Source organism: Solenopsis invicta, chromosome 1 (genome assembly GCF_016802725.1).
Source record: "Solenopsis invicta isolate M01_SB chromosome 1, UNIL_Sinv_3.0, whole genome shotgun sequence".
In the NCBI taxonomy this organism is placed as follows: Eukaryota; Metazoa; Arthropoda; class Insecta; order Hymenoptera; family Formicidae; genus Solenopsis; species Solenopsis invicta.
The window spans coordinates 10,814,389-10,828,470 of record NC_052664.1 but is presented as its reverse complement, the minus strand read 5'-3'; the positions used below and the strand labels follow the sequence as shown (position 1 = coordinate 10,828,470).

Sequence of the window (14,082 nt, the reverse complement as noted above, 5' to 3'; positions counted from 1 at the left end):
AATAATAAAAATTCACTAATTCAAATTTAATTTTGTTAATAAAGAAATTAAATACCGTTTTCATCCTTTTCATATAGTTCAGTTAAAAAAGAAAACATTTGTTATAAGAAGCTTTCAGTTCGAAATTTACTTGTTAAAATATTTGAGGTCGAATAACAAACTAAATGTTCCTGAAAACATTCTTTTTAGAGAAGAAAATGAATATTAAATTCTTCAAATAATCTTTAATACATTAGGAATTGGATATTCTGAGATACGTTGAGAACCACGAATATTCCCCCCCCCCCCCCTCCTTCATGTTACTATAGAATGAAATTAACGTCTCTCGGCAAGCAGGTGCTAAACGAAAAACGGAACTGAAGTATTCATGAACATCCGCGCGCTTTACCGCGGCGGCGGCGGCGGCTCCATCGCGTTGGGCCGGTGGATGCTAATTCCAGGTTTAATTCTGATTACTCCGGCCATTATAGCGAAGGATTCTGAACCGGTTAACCCAGTTCGCGATATCCACAGGATAGACACACACGCGACCTTTCGTGCCAGACGGTCGTCGCGTTTATCGTCGCCGCGATATGTCGATCCAGCGTTTATTCCTCGCGTTCCCTGGTGCCCTTCCGAGAAAAAAGAAACGCGGCCATCGTGTATCTCCGCGCGATCAACCGGCCGGGTAACGACGACGTGGAACGTTCTCGAGAGCGACCTTAAAATCCTAATAAATTCCTGTACTCGCGTCTCGTTTCCGTTGAACGAATTTCCGAGGTGAATCGACTGCAGCGATGGCGGTGACGATGGCGAGTGAGAGAGCAGGTGGATGCGCTTTATCGATTTTGGCATACCAGACAAGTTGCTTCTGCTTTCGCGGCGATAATTCGCCGACTCGGTGCCTCGGCTTGGCGCGGCTTAAGTCGCCCACTTGGAAAGTTCATCAACGGCAACCTGCGCTTGCCGTATTCAGGGTAAAATATTCTTGACCTAGGACGGATACTCGCGAAAGCCATGTATTATTATACATATATGTGTGCGTGGGTGTGTGTGTATGTATTAATCCAATATTTGTATAAAATGTGCCAAAAATAACATATAAACTTGTAGCATTCCTACCGCGCACGATTGACATCATTTATTTCATAATTATTACGCATGTCAAGTACCAGAAGCAATCAGGAACGACTATTATTAAATTATATTCTGTTCTTTGTGGCAAAGCAGATAAAAGTATACATAATGAATTTCACGAGTAATCTTTTACTAATATAAAATGGCCTGATCGATAGATCTAAGCTTGCGTAATATTTCGTTAACAGAAATAACGCAGACTGGAATGATCAGCGAGGTTTCAAGGTGTCAACGTCGCGCGCGAGGATTGACCAGCCGGGTCAAGTAAGCAAAAAGTAGACGTAGGAGAAGACGAAGAGTCACGAGGAAGTGGAGAAGGAGGTGGACGGACGTCGGGACGCTATTTATATTCGATGCCCGAGGACGTTCAACCCGCAAGCACCCCCGCCTTTCTAACCGTATATCCTCTCCATCTCCGTCTCTCACTGTTTCTCGCTCTATCTCTCTTCGTGCTCATCTCGTATCCACTCGGTGGCGACGTGAAAACGGATAAACTCGCGAATAAATCTCCCAGCTGTGAGAACCTCCTACCTCTCCTCGTCTCTTGTGTTTCGCCCTATATTCTCATCTTGTGGTCCGAGTGCCTCACCACGGATTACCCGAGAGGTAGACACGCGTAAACGAGCCGGTTCCGCTGGTAATTTGAAGAATTAATCAACCGGACGAACAAAGTTTTCATGTACGACGGTGATCGATGACCAAAACCAGGTATCATTAACCGTACATGCATAACTGAGCAACTGAAATATAGACCTGAACCAGAAAGACTAAATTTCAAATGTAAGGAATAAGAAAACTTGGAAAGTGTTGTATAATTGAAATTAACGGTCTTCATTATTCTTCTTGTTTTACAATGCCGTACATTAAACAACAACATTATTGTCTAAATAAAGGAATGTAAAGGAACTAGAAAAATGTTAAATATAAGAATTTTTTTTTTTAATGAGATGTATAACTTGCGTACAAAAATATAATAAAAGTTACTTAAAATTAACATCAATTAGTGTACTTTAATGATTTTTATAAGAGCACCATTAAGAATTGTTACTCGAAGAATCGCTATTCCAGATATCATGGAATCAAGTTGCAAATTTTTTGACCTTTGATTAGCCGCTTCAGATGAACGTTTTAGCCCCCACCTCTCGAACTTCGACACTCGGCGTTACATCCGGCTTTTCATCCTACCATGGATTTCAGAGCCGTCTATCGGTCTTCCGCGTGTAGACTGACCGTGCGACACGCAAAACGAAGAAAAATCGTTGGAAGCGGAAGGAAAGCAGACGCGAAATTAGATTTTCTAGCGAGATCGCCGCCACCTAGCGCGCGCCGTAGGATAGCGAAAAAATAAAATCGACCGAAGCTCAATCCATCCGACGAGCTCGTGTCGAAAGAAGGTGAACGAAACGAGGAAGAGGAGAGAGGAGCAAACAGACAGAGAGAAAGAGAGAGATGGGTTCGAGAGCTGGAGATTCGGTTCTCGATGCGGAGATTCTCCGCGTAGGGATCGAATGAGAGGCGAAGAGAGGGAAGAGCGACTGGAGAGAAGAATCGAGAGGTGGGGTTGAACACAGGGAAAACGAGGTATCATCCACGGCCGTAATTAGAATCCACTTCGTGGAAATGGTCCCGAGACTTCGGAAGCCTGCCTTCTCTGTCGTTCCTTCGCTTATGATCCTTCAGTTAGCTAGGTAGGTAGGTAGGTAGGTGGGTAGATAGGTAGGTAGGTAGGTAGATAGGTAGGTAGGTAGGTAGGTAGATAGGTAGGTAGGTAGATGGGTAGGTAGGTTGGTTTAGTTGGCTAGCTGACTGGCTGGTTGTACTGTACGAGTGCACACACGCGCATCCTGGACGCCCAATACGATTACATAATATATATATCACGATACCAGAACGATAACAGCAAAGACAACGATAACAACGACAATTCCTGATTCTCTCACGCACGACCGGCAAAAGAGAATAGTTTCAGTGGCGGCCCCATGTAATTATGGGGTCGTGCGGTTATTATGTGAAGTGTTTCTTTGCGCTTCTTCTTTCTTTCGCCACCTTTCTCTTTCTGCCTCGGCATTCGAAAACTCTGCAAGTATACTGAGACGAGCGCAGATAGACCGTGCAATCGCGACGCTATCCGATAATGATACTGAAACGGCTGGGATGCAATTGGAGGGTGTATCGACCCGAAATTAAAAACTCGTTCACTTCCACTCGCTTTAACTTGCTCCATTTACTTTGCACTCGTCGCGGCGTAGTTGCCTTCCATGCATTTGTACATATATGTATACTGCATGCAAATGCACGACCAGCATTTACTTTTATTTTAAAGTTTGCTTGGAGTCAATCTTGCATCCCTTTCATCATTATTCGATTAAAAAGAGCAATTGTTGATTGATATATGTTTCCACAAATAGCGGATGAGATCGGAGCATGGCGCAGCTACGTTGCGCCGCTTCATTTTTCCAGAGGATTCGATCGTACAGTACAACTTTAATAATATTGTAATCGATGTAAACCGGATCTTTAATGATCGTATGTGCATGATGTTGTAAAGGAGTTAGACAAAAAAGATCCTAACTGGTAGCGGAAAGGTACAATTTGGGTTCTAGTTAGTTCTTGGCGGTCGGCCAACGTGCGAGGTCATTAAGTTTCGTGTCTCCTAGTAGAAGCAACGAAAAGTCGTAAGAGATCAGGGAGGAAACGGGAGGAGGTTAACGGAGGTTGACAGTCACCATGACGATCCGATTGAACCGTCCTTTCATGCGCCGTATTTTTAGTCACCGTCTGACATTCTACCTACAGGGATCGAACCCAATATGCATTGACAATTTCAAACTAGCCGAAACTAAATGAATATTCATTACTTTGATGAATAAATTCATCTTGTTCATCTAGAATTCAATTTGCAACGCTAGATATATCGGTAATTGAACCTTAAACTATGATTCCATTAAAATAAGATCCATTTGAAAACGTTTCTACTGAAGTTTGATCCGGTTATTCACTCGCAGCCATAATTTACACGGAAGATATATTTAATTTTAATTGCTCGTAGCTTAAAAATAAAACTGGCGTCTCGCTGAGATTAGCTGAAATCTCGGTGGTTTTAAGAAAATACGTTTGTTCAGAGTCAGCTTCCATTGTTATGGGCCACCTTCCGGTCTGAGAACCGCTGGATGCGCCACGCGGCGGCGATCGGCGGCGCATTGGTGGGGGTCAAATGTCACACCGCGTGACTCACCGTCGCCTCCGAGTGTTCGCTGCAACTCCTGAGCGCCGCGCGTATACCTCGCGCATCTACAATTCGCGCCGCGCCTCTCGACGAAGCGAATTGATGGTCGGCGTCGGCGAGCATCGCCGCGAAGAGAAAAAAAAAAAGATCAGGGCGCACGCTCGAGGGAGACGGTTCGCCGATAATACGGATTGATCTCGCGACCGAAACTAACTCTGTGTTCTAGCTAGGAGATACCGTTCACCACTTCGCCGCGCCGTCCATTAACAAACGCACGCGCTACTTTGCATTCTAAGTGGAGCGCGAGCGTTTGCACTTTTATCCTTCTTCGAAGAAGCCACCTTATACCTATCGCACGATCGATCTTTAATGCGACGCGATAAACGCCACACGTCCGCCACATGCCAGCGGAATAAATGCTCGTGTTCCTGTTACCGCTGCCTGCGAACAGCTACTCGCTCGGCTATGTATTTAAATACGACAGATTTCTTTATGCACATTGCGTGTCTTCATCTTTGCCTCAAGTTGGAGTTTGAGAACGTAACGACATTGTACGATTCTATCGCGCGTTCAAGTCGAATTTAATCCCAACGAACACCTGTACGAAGCCTGTACCATTCACTTTTTTCGTGGATTACTTATCTAATTATGATTTTACACGCGGCTATTTTTCCGTAACCGGCGATTAATGAAAAATTATATAATTCCTTTCGCGTTTATTGATATAGAGTAACTCCAATATACTACATATGCCTCACCTATCTAAAATTTAATTTATCAAGTATTATTTAGTATGTTTAAGAAAAATAAACTAGCAATAAAACTAATCTACTGCTATTAAAAAAAAATTAAAAACATGAAATATTTTCTTATATTTGAAAAAAATATATTTGAAATAAATCCTTGCATTTTTGCCATATATTCCATAGGCACATACAACTCTTAGATAATTTATAAATAATGCTAATAAATAAGACGTAAAACGACAATAACGTATAAAATGTATCGATAAAATTTATTAAGGAATAAGAGCAATAAATAAATAAATACATAAATAAATAAATATATATATTGTGTATATACACATATACAAAATAATAATAACGTAATATTGAGAAAGTTAGTACGTGTACATAACAGTAGAGGGCACTTTGTGTGCTGTGCGCAAGCGCAAGTTGACTCCTGATTACAGAGCATCTGTATTGCGGTATTAATGCTAAAAGTGTTGTACATCGCAAATGGATGAGATGTACAAAACATCAAACTGAACGAAGAGTGCAGGAGTTTCGTTAAATTCTATGAAATTTAATATTTGTCCGTCATATTGGATCTACCATCTTAAATTTAAAAAATTTAAAAACTTAGATTTTGGATTCGAAATCAGCGATTTCCCAAAAAAAATCCCGAGTATCAATTCTGTTGAAATTGAGTTAATAGAAAAATATATGTCGCAAATGCCGATTAACTCACTATTAGTTTCATTAATGTTTATAGTAAAAAATTAAAATCACAAAACATGTTAATATGTTATAAAGGCACATAACAGATTTGCGTGTGAATTGTTCTCCTTCTATTTTTTTTTACGAGTTCCGCGGCGTAAATACAGGAGTAAATACCATAAATCGTTGATATTTATTTAGCTGATTCAAGCCAGATCGTAATAGTTAGGCGCTATTCGAATGTAATAATAGAAGCGAGTTAAAAATGGTGGACGATATATGTATACTCCGCAGAGCTGGCTCAGACGACAGATATAACCCGTCGATATCGCCGTCACTCCGAGCTGGCGTCATCTTTCAACGTCCGACGAGCGATGCTAAATCGTCGATCGTGCACGTAACATGTCGACACAACCGCTCGCTCTTACGGATCGCCGATTATTTAGACAATGGAAGCGCGATAGTAATCGCGCGCGAGGACCCGAGGGGGAAGACGAGGAACGCGCGCGAGCCGAGCGATGCAGCGATGTAAGAAAAGGGCAGGGAAAGGCGGAGAAATCGTAAATTGATCGATCGTCGACGGCGGCGGCGGTCACTCGTTGCCCGGGCCGATATCGGCGAGCGCGACGGGTGTCGGGATTGTTCCGAGCGTGAGACGCGAACGGCCCGATAATTCCGTCGCGGTAATTAAATCAGGTAATTAGGACGGGCCGTAACTCAACGAGAGCATCGCGTCGTTCGTCCCTTCGGTGTGCGGCTGTCGTTAAAACGTCGCCGTGTCGTCGTGCAACGCTCGTTTACGTCAGTTATTACTGTCAAAGTCGTCGGGACGTACGTGTTTCCTTGGTATTAACGAGACGTTTTATTGACCCTATCGTAGGTAGACGCGCTTCCTCGGGCGATTCGGTCGATTGCAATTCCGCGTCTGCTCGAGATACCGACTTGGCAAGGATTTGCTCCTAGACACGGGTGTATCAGCGATATTCACCGTTGTTAATCGCTCAAGTTCGCGTCTCGGAAGTTAATCCTGATCCGTTGTTTTGCAGTTTAGTAGCGTATATCTGAATACCTATGGTAAACGTCTATAGTAATTTGTTCTGTGTACATCTGAACATTTGAGACAGTAAATTTTGTTGTGATTAATAAATTACGCTTTCGGAATCTTTGCAAAGTATTCTAAAAAATTAAGAAATACTGGTTATTATGCAAAGCTGCACGATAACACAATGAAAGAGTAATGCGTTTAATACTTTAGTCGCAATAATCGATATTAATCGAAAATTTCTGACAAAAACCAAACAAATCCATTTTTTAAAACCTGGATTACGTCGTTAAATCATTCTCTATTACTAGCTTCATTGTGAACAATTTTGTTCCGGCAGGAGTTAAACAGAAAATGAAGAAATATAAATATAAGCAATAAATAAAAGATTTCGTAAAAACTGAACAAAGGTTTTTAATTTTTTTTTTTAATATGTCCTCGAAATATTAATCTAAGTTTAAATTTAGCCGTTACCTGTGATATTAAAATGCTTGTAGCATCAATATTAAAATTGACGATCAATTTAAGATATTATTTCCAGTCTATTGTGCTTTAAATCCGACAATCCACGCACACCGTTTATAGAACTGAAAAATATATTTAGAATTGATATAAAAAATACCAAGGCCAGCTTTGACTGAAAAATAGCATTTCTTCTTATGCTGATCATATATCCATTATGAACTGAGAAAAAATATATTCATACAAAGAGAAATACAAAAAGGTGTTGAGAACAACTTGTCAAATTTTGTAAATAAAGAATGAAAAAAATTATTTTCTTCTTCTGTCCTTTATTCCTTCCTCTAATCTTTATTATTATTAATGTTACAAAAAAAAGATAATTATAAAATATTGTACGATAAATAAATAGTAAATGCAAAATTTCTGCAAGAAGCAAACAAGAGGTTTTTATTTTTTTTTTTAATGGATCCTCAGAAAATAACAATCAAAGTCAACAATTTGTTATACTTATCATACTTATTTGATATCCTAAAACTACGAAAAACTACGATATATTTATACAATACGATTTAAAGATAAGAAATTTTTTACTTCCTGAAAATTGCACATTTAAACTTGTTTGATTTTTGAAGAAAACTCTTCAATTTAAACTGCAATATTTATTTTATTATAATATTGATTTATTTGACAATTACAAATAAATGCTAATATTTTTACATTATATATATTTTTACTAAAATAAATATTTTCTCTCTCTCTCTCTGCCATTATTTGCTATTTTAATTGCGATACTTAACGTCTTACAATCATTCCCGCTATATATTTAAATTATAAACTAGCTGAGAGAGGTGGTCTCATATTCCTATTTACTTCCGTCGAATCTCTCTCTAACGCGCTCGTTAATTAATGCGCGATTAGCATGTGCTCTCCACAAAGAACCGCGGACGAGCCGAAATATATATTCTCGGTAGAACGCAATTTTGCCCCGGAAAGATAAACAGCGGCCGCCGTTGCGTCGCTCGCGACGTTAAATTCTGTCATGCGAATATTCCGACTAGTAGAAACTGTGAAACAGATGCAGCGAGCATCCCGAAACTTCGGATTTCAAGTACAACACGGTACTATCCGCCGACGCAAAGGGATTCGCAAACTTCTACGTTTAGCTTGCAGTACCTTATCTCCGGATATATATACAGGGTGTTCCGCGCTCCCTGCATTTTCTCGTGCGTGTACATTTTTTTCTTTCTAAATTGAAATTCATTTTTCCTTGAATAAACACGTCAAGAATAAATATATATTGGCGTAGTTCTTTTCTTACTATGCATTGTAATTTTAAAAAAATTAAGCTCCAGAGATACAACAAAAGCAGATGCAAAAAGTGTTTTTTTTTCTTCTTTTTACTCCGAGTAGATCTCTCTACCAAGATTCTAATTTATAATAAAAAGACATGAAATTAATACCTCGTAGCATCTCAGAAGGAATATTTCACATTTCCACCTTCTATTCCGTTCTAAGCGATCGGTTAAAACGCCACCGGATGATGAAATCAATTTCACGGGCTTTACTACCTCGGGACCCGGTCGCTCGAAGTTGAATATTGTTTATGGAATATCCCAGGCGGATGTGCTGAAACACGTTGCTATTACACACCGCGTCTTGCACGACACGCGGTCGACGTCCACGATCGTTAGAGGCAGAAAGAGAGAACCCGAGGAAGAAAGGCGTGGAGAGCGCTTTCTTGCGCGCCACGCGATTATGCGCGCGGATACATGCTTATGCATGTGCTTTGCGCCGAGATTTATGTCGACGGCGATACCTTTCTCTCCGCATAGAAATGTCGGTAATGCGCCGGCTCCGCCACGGTGCCGCGTACGTAATGCATTATCCTTAATGAATCGGCTGTGTAAAGCCTTACAACGTTTCATATTTCACTTATGCGTCGATGAGGACTCGCCCGCGCGAAGCGCTAATCTCGTAACTGCCATCGGATTAAATGGAGTGAAGGAACATCGCGATACTCGTGCACGTGTCAAAAATGAAACGGGATATTAAATGACCCCAATCCCCCCCCCCCCCATGTGTAACTCTCTATTTAATTGAAAACTGCCTCATCTTGGCGGGATTTATGGCAGGAGGAGGGGAGAGAGCAATAATCTAGATAAGAAATAAATTATCTTTTATTACTTCTTGCATTACCTTTTATTTCTTTCTTCTCTTACGTTTCATTTATATTCGCTTTTATTTTTAGATTATTCTTATATTTTCAACTAAAATAGAAGCTCTTGAACCTCCTATGACGTATGAAATCAAAGTTACGCTAAAGTTACGCTAATGTCACATATTAAGATTAGAAAAATATGAGTAACACAAATAAATAGAGAAGCGTTATCTTAGATCAGTATTCATAGTTGAATCTTATTTTAAAACCGTCTGAGGTAATCTCTTTTAAAATGCTAATACAACGCGTCAGAAAAAGCGAAATAATAACTGCTCTTTGACAGAAAGTGATAAAAGTAACTTTTCAATAGTATCCAAATGCTCAACGACATCTTTTATAAGATTTTCAATTAAAGGAATTTAAGCAAAAAAAAATTACTTTCTTCTAGTTTCTAAATATATATTCTGAACAAATATTCTAACATAGCAAATTCTTTTCATTCATAGCATGGTTTAAAAGTTCAAGAACAGGGACTTTGACAATACAGCAAAAGGAGATCAGAACTTAAAGTCGCATTTGAAAATATCTTGATAACATGATAACAGTTGACATTCTGATGAGCAATTGGGTACTAGGATTATCTTCGAGCTAGACGCGAAAGGCAAAGAGCAAACATTCTTTTGTACGTTTAGCAATTGTTTTCATCTTTGCGGTTTTTTTCAAGCCACGAATTAGATTTTATATGAACCGCGCCGCATTCAATTTGCGGCGCAAAGTATCAGATGCTGAAGCACTAGCCAGTAGCAATTGTTATGAGACGAGGCGCAAAAATATGAATAGATGTTTATATATTACCAATTTTATGGCAGCTTAGAAAGTGATTCATTTTGGGATGCGTCCAGATTTCCCCCTCAAGTTTTTCCTAGGTATCATTTTATCTTTGTTTATTAAATATTAAACAAGGATAAAATGCTTGGGGACACTTGGATGAAGAATCTGAACGCATTCCTGCACGATAACGATTTTTTAGTGACTTGTAAAAAAAGTGACAAAAATTACTGGATGGAAGAGCTAAGTACAATTTTATGACTAATATTTATAATTGATTCTTATATTTAAAACCATTTTAAGTACTATCTTAAAACAGTTATCAACCAATTACAGAGATAATTGACATTATAATCTTAAATGAACTTTTCTCTTATGAATTATTTCTTTATTTATGTAATCAGATGTCATGTCTTTACCGGTATTAATACTGTGCAATGTTTAGTTTTCGAGAAATAAGGGAGTACCGCATTAGAAGGTGCTAGTAATCACTCAAAAAAATAATCTTGCAGATACAGCCATAATTTTTTGGCTGCAAAAAACAACTAAGGTAGATAAATGATTATCAAATATTGTGAGATCACCTACGTTCGGTACTTAATCAATCTAAATAACACACAGAATTTATATCTGTTTATGAAATTTAGAAAGAAAATTTGTCTTTGGCGCCTATTTATCTCAAGATCAATTATACTTATTATAAAATTTGACTATATAATTAGCAATAAAACCTAAGTTTTTTTAGAAACTATTGTTAAATGTTACTGCTATAAATGTTATATATAGCAAACAATTCTTTTTAACAGATGCAAAAAAAAAACAGCGAGAAATTTAGCTAAATCGGTAAAATATTTTTTGGGTGTTGGTGAATTTCTATAAATTTATCTAAAAATACCGGGTGAGATCCAGCGCCGATCGTACAAGACGCTTCTCTATTTATTTATCGTATCAGCAAATCAGTTTCATTTATTATAAAAAAATATCACATATCGAGTACACAATGAGAAATCGTTCGTTTTACAATTTTTTACCTTAATTGAAATTCATTGAATAGTACGATAACTATGCATCTTTTTCGCGCGTAATATATACATATGTGACTTCAGATACACGGCAATATCTATTTGCGGACAATTGTCGCGCATTGCATTGTCGTGCAGCAACAGCCGTTAATGACGCGAGCCGCGTGAATCACACGACATCTGCAATTGTAACCCGCTCGCTGTTACACGCGTGTGGCGACCAATTTCTCACTATACACGCGTGCGACGTGTGCACGCGTCTATCGCACTCTCGCGGCACGCCGCGTTATTTTTGTCGCGTCGAAAACGCGAAACGAAAACCTCATATAAATCAAATTCAGTGTGCCAAAAATATATTTCGCCGATTAAAAAATTGTCACTAGTAAGAAGATGACTCACACGTATTACGCACACGCATGGTATAACGATCCTGTAAATTGTGCATAAAAACTTTGATAAGACGGGCGCGAGGCGCGCGCGCTTCTGAAAATACCAATTTACAAACTGCTTCCTGCCGTTTTTACCACATCCTGCGTCCTTTAGTTTGCATGCAAACTTTATCTACGCTCCACCATAATTTACGATGACAGGCTAATTTCCTGGCAGGATTGTTGCACTCGTAATTAACTCGCGTGCGAGTGAATTGTACTGTTCGAAAATGCGGCAGCTAAATAACGAGAGAATCTCGCGGACGCCGCGCCGCGCCGCGAATGAGATATAGCGTTGCAAGCGATTTTCCGTGTTTCCTTTTTAATTGCAGGCTGATGCTCGCGCTGGCGCGGTGAGAGCCGTTCGTCGTCCGTTCGCGTTCGAGGGTATTAGCAAATAATACCTGGGCCCTCTCTCGAAAGGTGCACCGTGCAACGCAGCAATGCGCTGAGGATCCGCCCGTAATTTCAACATCGCCAACAGAGCCATAACGAGTCCCGAGACAATGGCTCGTATATATCGGGTGGCAAAAGAGTAGTGCGTGGGCCGACGACCGTGCGTCGCTCGTCGACCGAATAATGCATACGCAGCGGCGATCCGTGCAATTCCGTGAGAAATTATCGTCGGGTGCGATCGCGCCGCGCCGCGCCGCGCCGCGCCGCGGGAATTTCTGTGTCTCATCTTTGTGGCTTGCGACTTGCCCCGGCGCTGCTCGAAATTAATAACGCGACCCGCCTTAACGAGCTCATTAACCGCGACGTTTCGTAAAGTCCCGTAATTTATAAGATCGTTGCATACGAACAGCCGGATTTTGAGATCCTGCTAGACATTTGCATGGATCATTGCGTGCTACGTTAAATTGGCGCATTGACTCAAATGCGATGATCCGATTGCGTATGTGCGAAGAAAAAGTTTCTCGACTTTGAATTCACGAGCCTATCGGAGGATGCTCTATGAGGAGAGAATAATGCGGAACGTGGCAAAAAGCAGCGTGCCACGGCAGTTTGAAAAGAATCGCCGCAACGTTGAAACACAATGAATTCGACTTGGCAAAAATTAACTGGCGGCCCCCGTTTTCAGACAATACTACCGGAGATAGCGTACACACAGAGAATGAATGAAGGGAGATACGCGTGATTACAAGGTTCGGCGGAGATCGCGAAAGTTTAAAGATAGCCCTTAGATAGGGTCGACGGACGGAGGGCTCGCCCGCGGGAGATTGTCTAGGGACTGGATGCCGAGCGGGCCTTATTATTACGCTACTCGTTATGCCGTATGCCCGGCTATTATCCTTCTGGTTTTTCTCTCTAAATAAATGACGCTAATTCGTCTTAATACGCGACATCCGGCCGCGCAACGCCTGCGCCTTATACGCGCACGCTTTGCTCCTTTTGAAAATCCCTTCGAGCGGGAAATGGCGCACAATGACGCGCGATACGTTTCCAACGTACGCAACAGAAAATAAAGAATCGTTCCACTTGTAACCGGGAATCTTATTCTTGGCGCTCGACTCACATTTGACTTCCCGTTCATTTCGCGTGTAAATAAAATTGATTGTAACTCCGCGGCCGGTCCGCGCGAGCAGCGCGCAGACTGTTTTGACGTATCGCGATTTATATAAACGCGTCCCATATTTTTGGGACACTACCGTGTGCATCGCCGTGAAAAATCGTGTGTCACGTATCTGCGGCACGTAATATAACGGAATGTTTACGACACGGTAATAGATCCCGCAGAATGGCAGAGTAATTTTAGACTTGTAGCGTCCCCTGAAAGTTTCGTTGTAAACGTGCAATAGTTGGAAACGAAAGATATTCAGTAACGTCGACCGCAGAGGGTGTAGGGTTCGAGGTGAGTGCACGTATTTCGAGAAGCGGAGGTATAAGAACGGTGAATAATATCCGTATCTATATTTCATGCGAAAACCGATATTATCCTCGACGCTTCGGCGGAACATTTACATCGTTCGTTTAGTGATCCTTCCTTTCTTGTTAATGATCCAGTAAAAGATATTGTATCGCATTACCAATTTTTATCTTCCGCATCGCAACGTATCTTGCCGGTTTGTACAGTTCGTCGACAATGGTGGTACGTTAAATTCACATTATTTACGAATAAAATAGAAATATATGAAAAAATATGCGTGAAAACTGTTAATCACAAACACATTCAATGTTAAACCTCTCAGAAAGGATTTCTGAGTAACAAGACAATACATCTTCTTGAAGTACTTGATCTTATGCAGTATAAAAATAAAGCGATATTAAGACAAAGTGATATTTTTATTAGAAAAAAAATGGTTTACTTCAAATCAATCTCTATTGTTGAATCAAGAATATTATGATTTTCACCACAAATTT

The 14,082-nt window shown here is 40.3% G+C and overlaps 1 protein-coding gene across 7 annotated transcripts in view; it reads right to left on the bottom strand.

The window, feature by feature from the left end:
* LOC105200450 (protein scalloped) overlaps positions 1-14,082 on the bottom strand; it is a 213,456-nt gene that overhangs the window by 79,467 nt on the left and 119,907 nt on the right. The window lies entirely within an intron of this gene.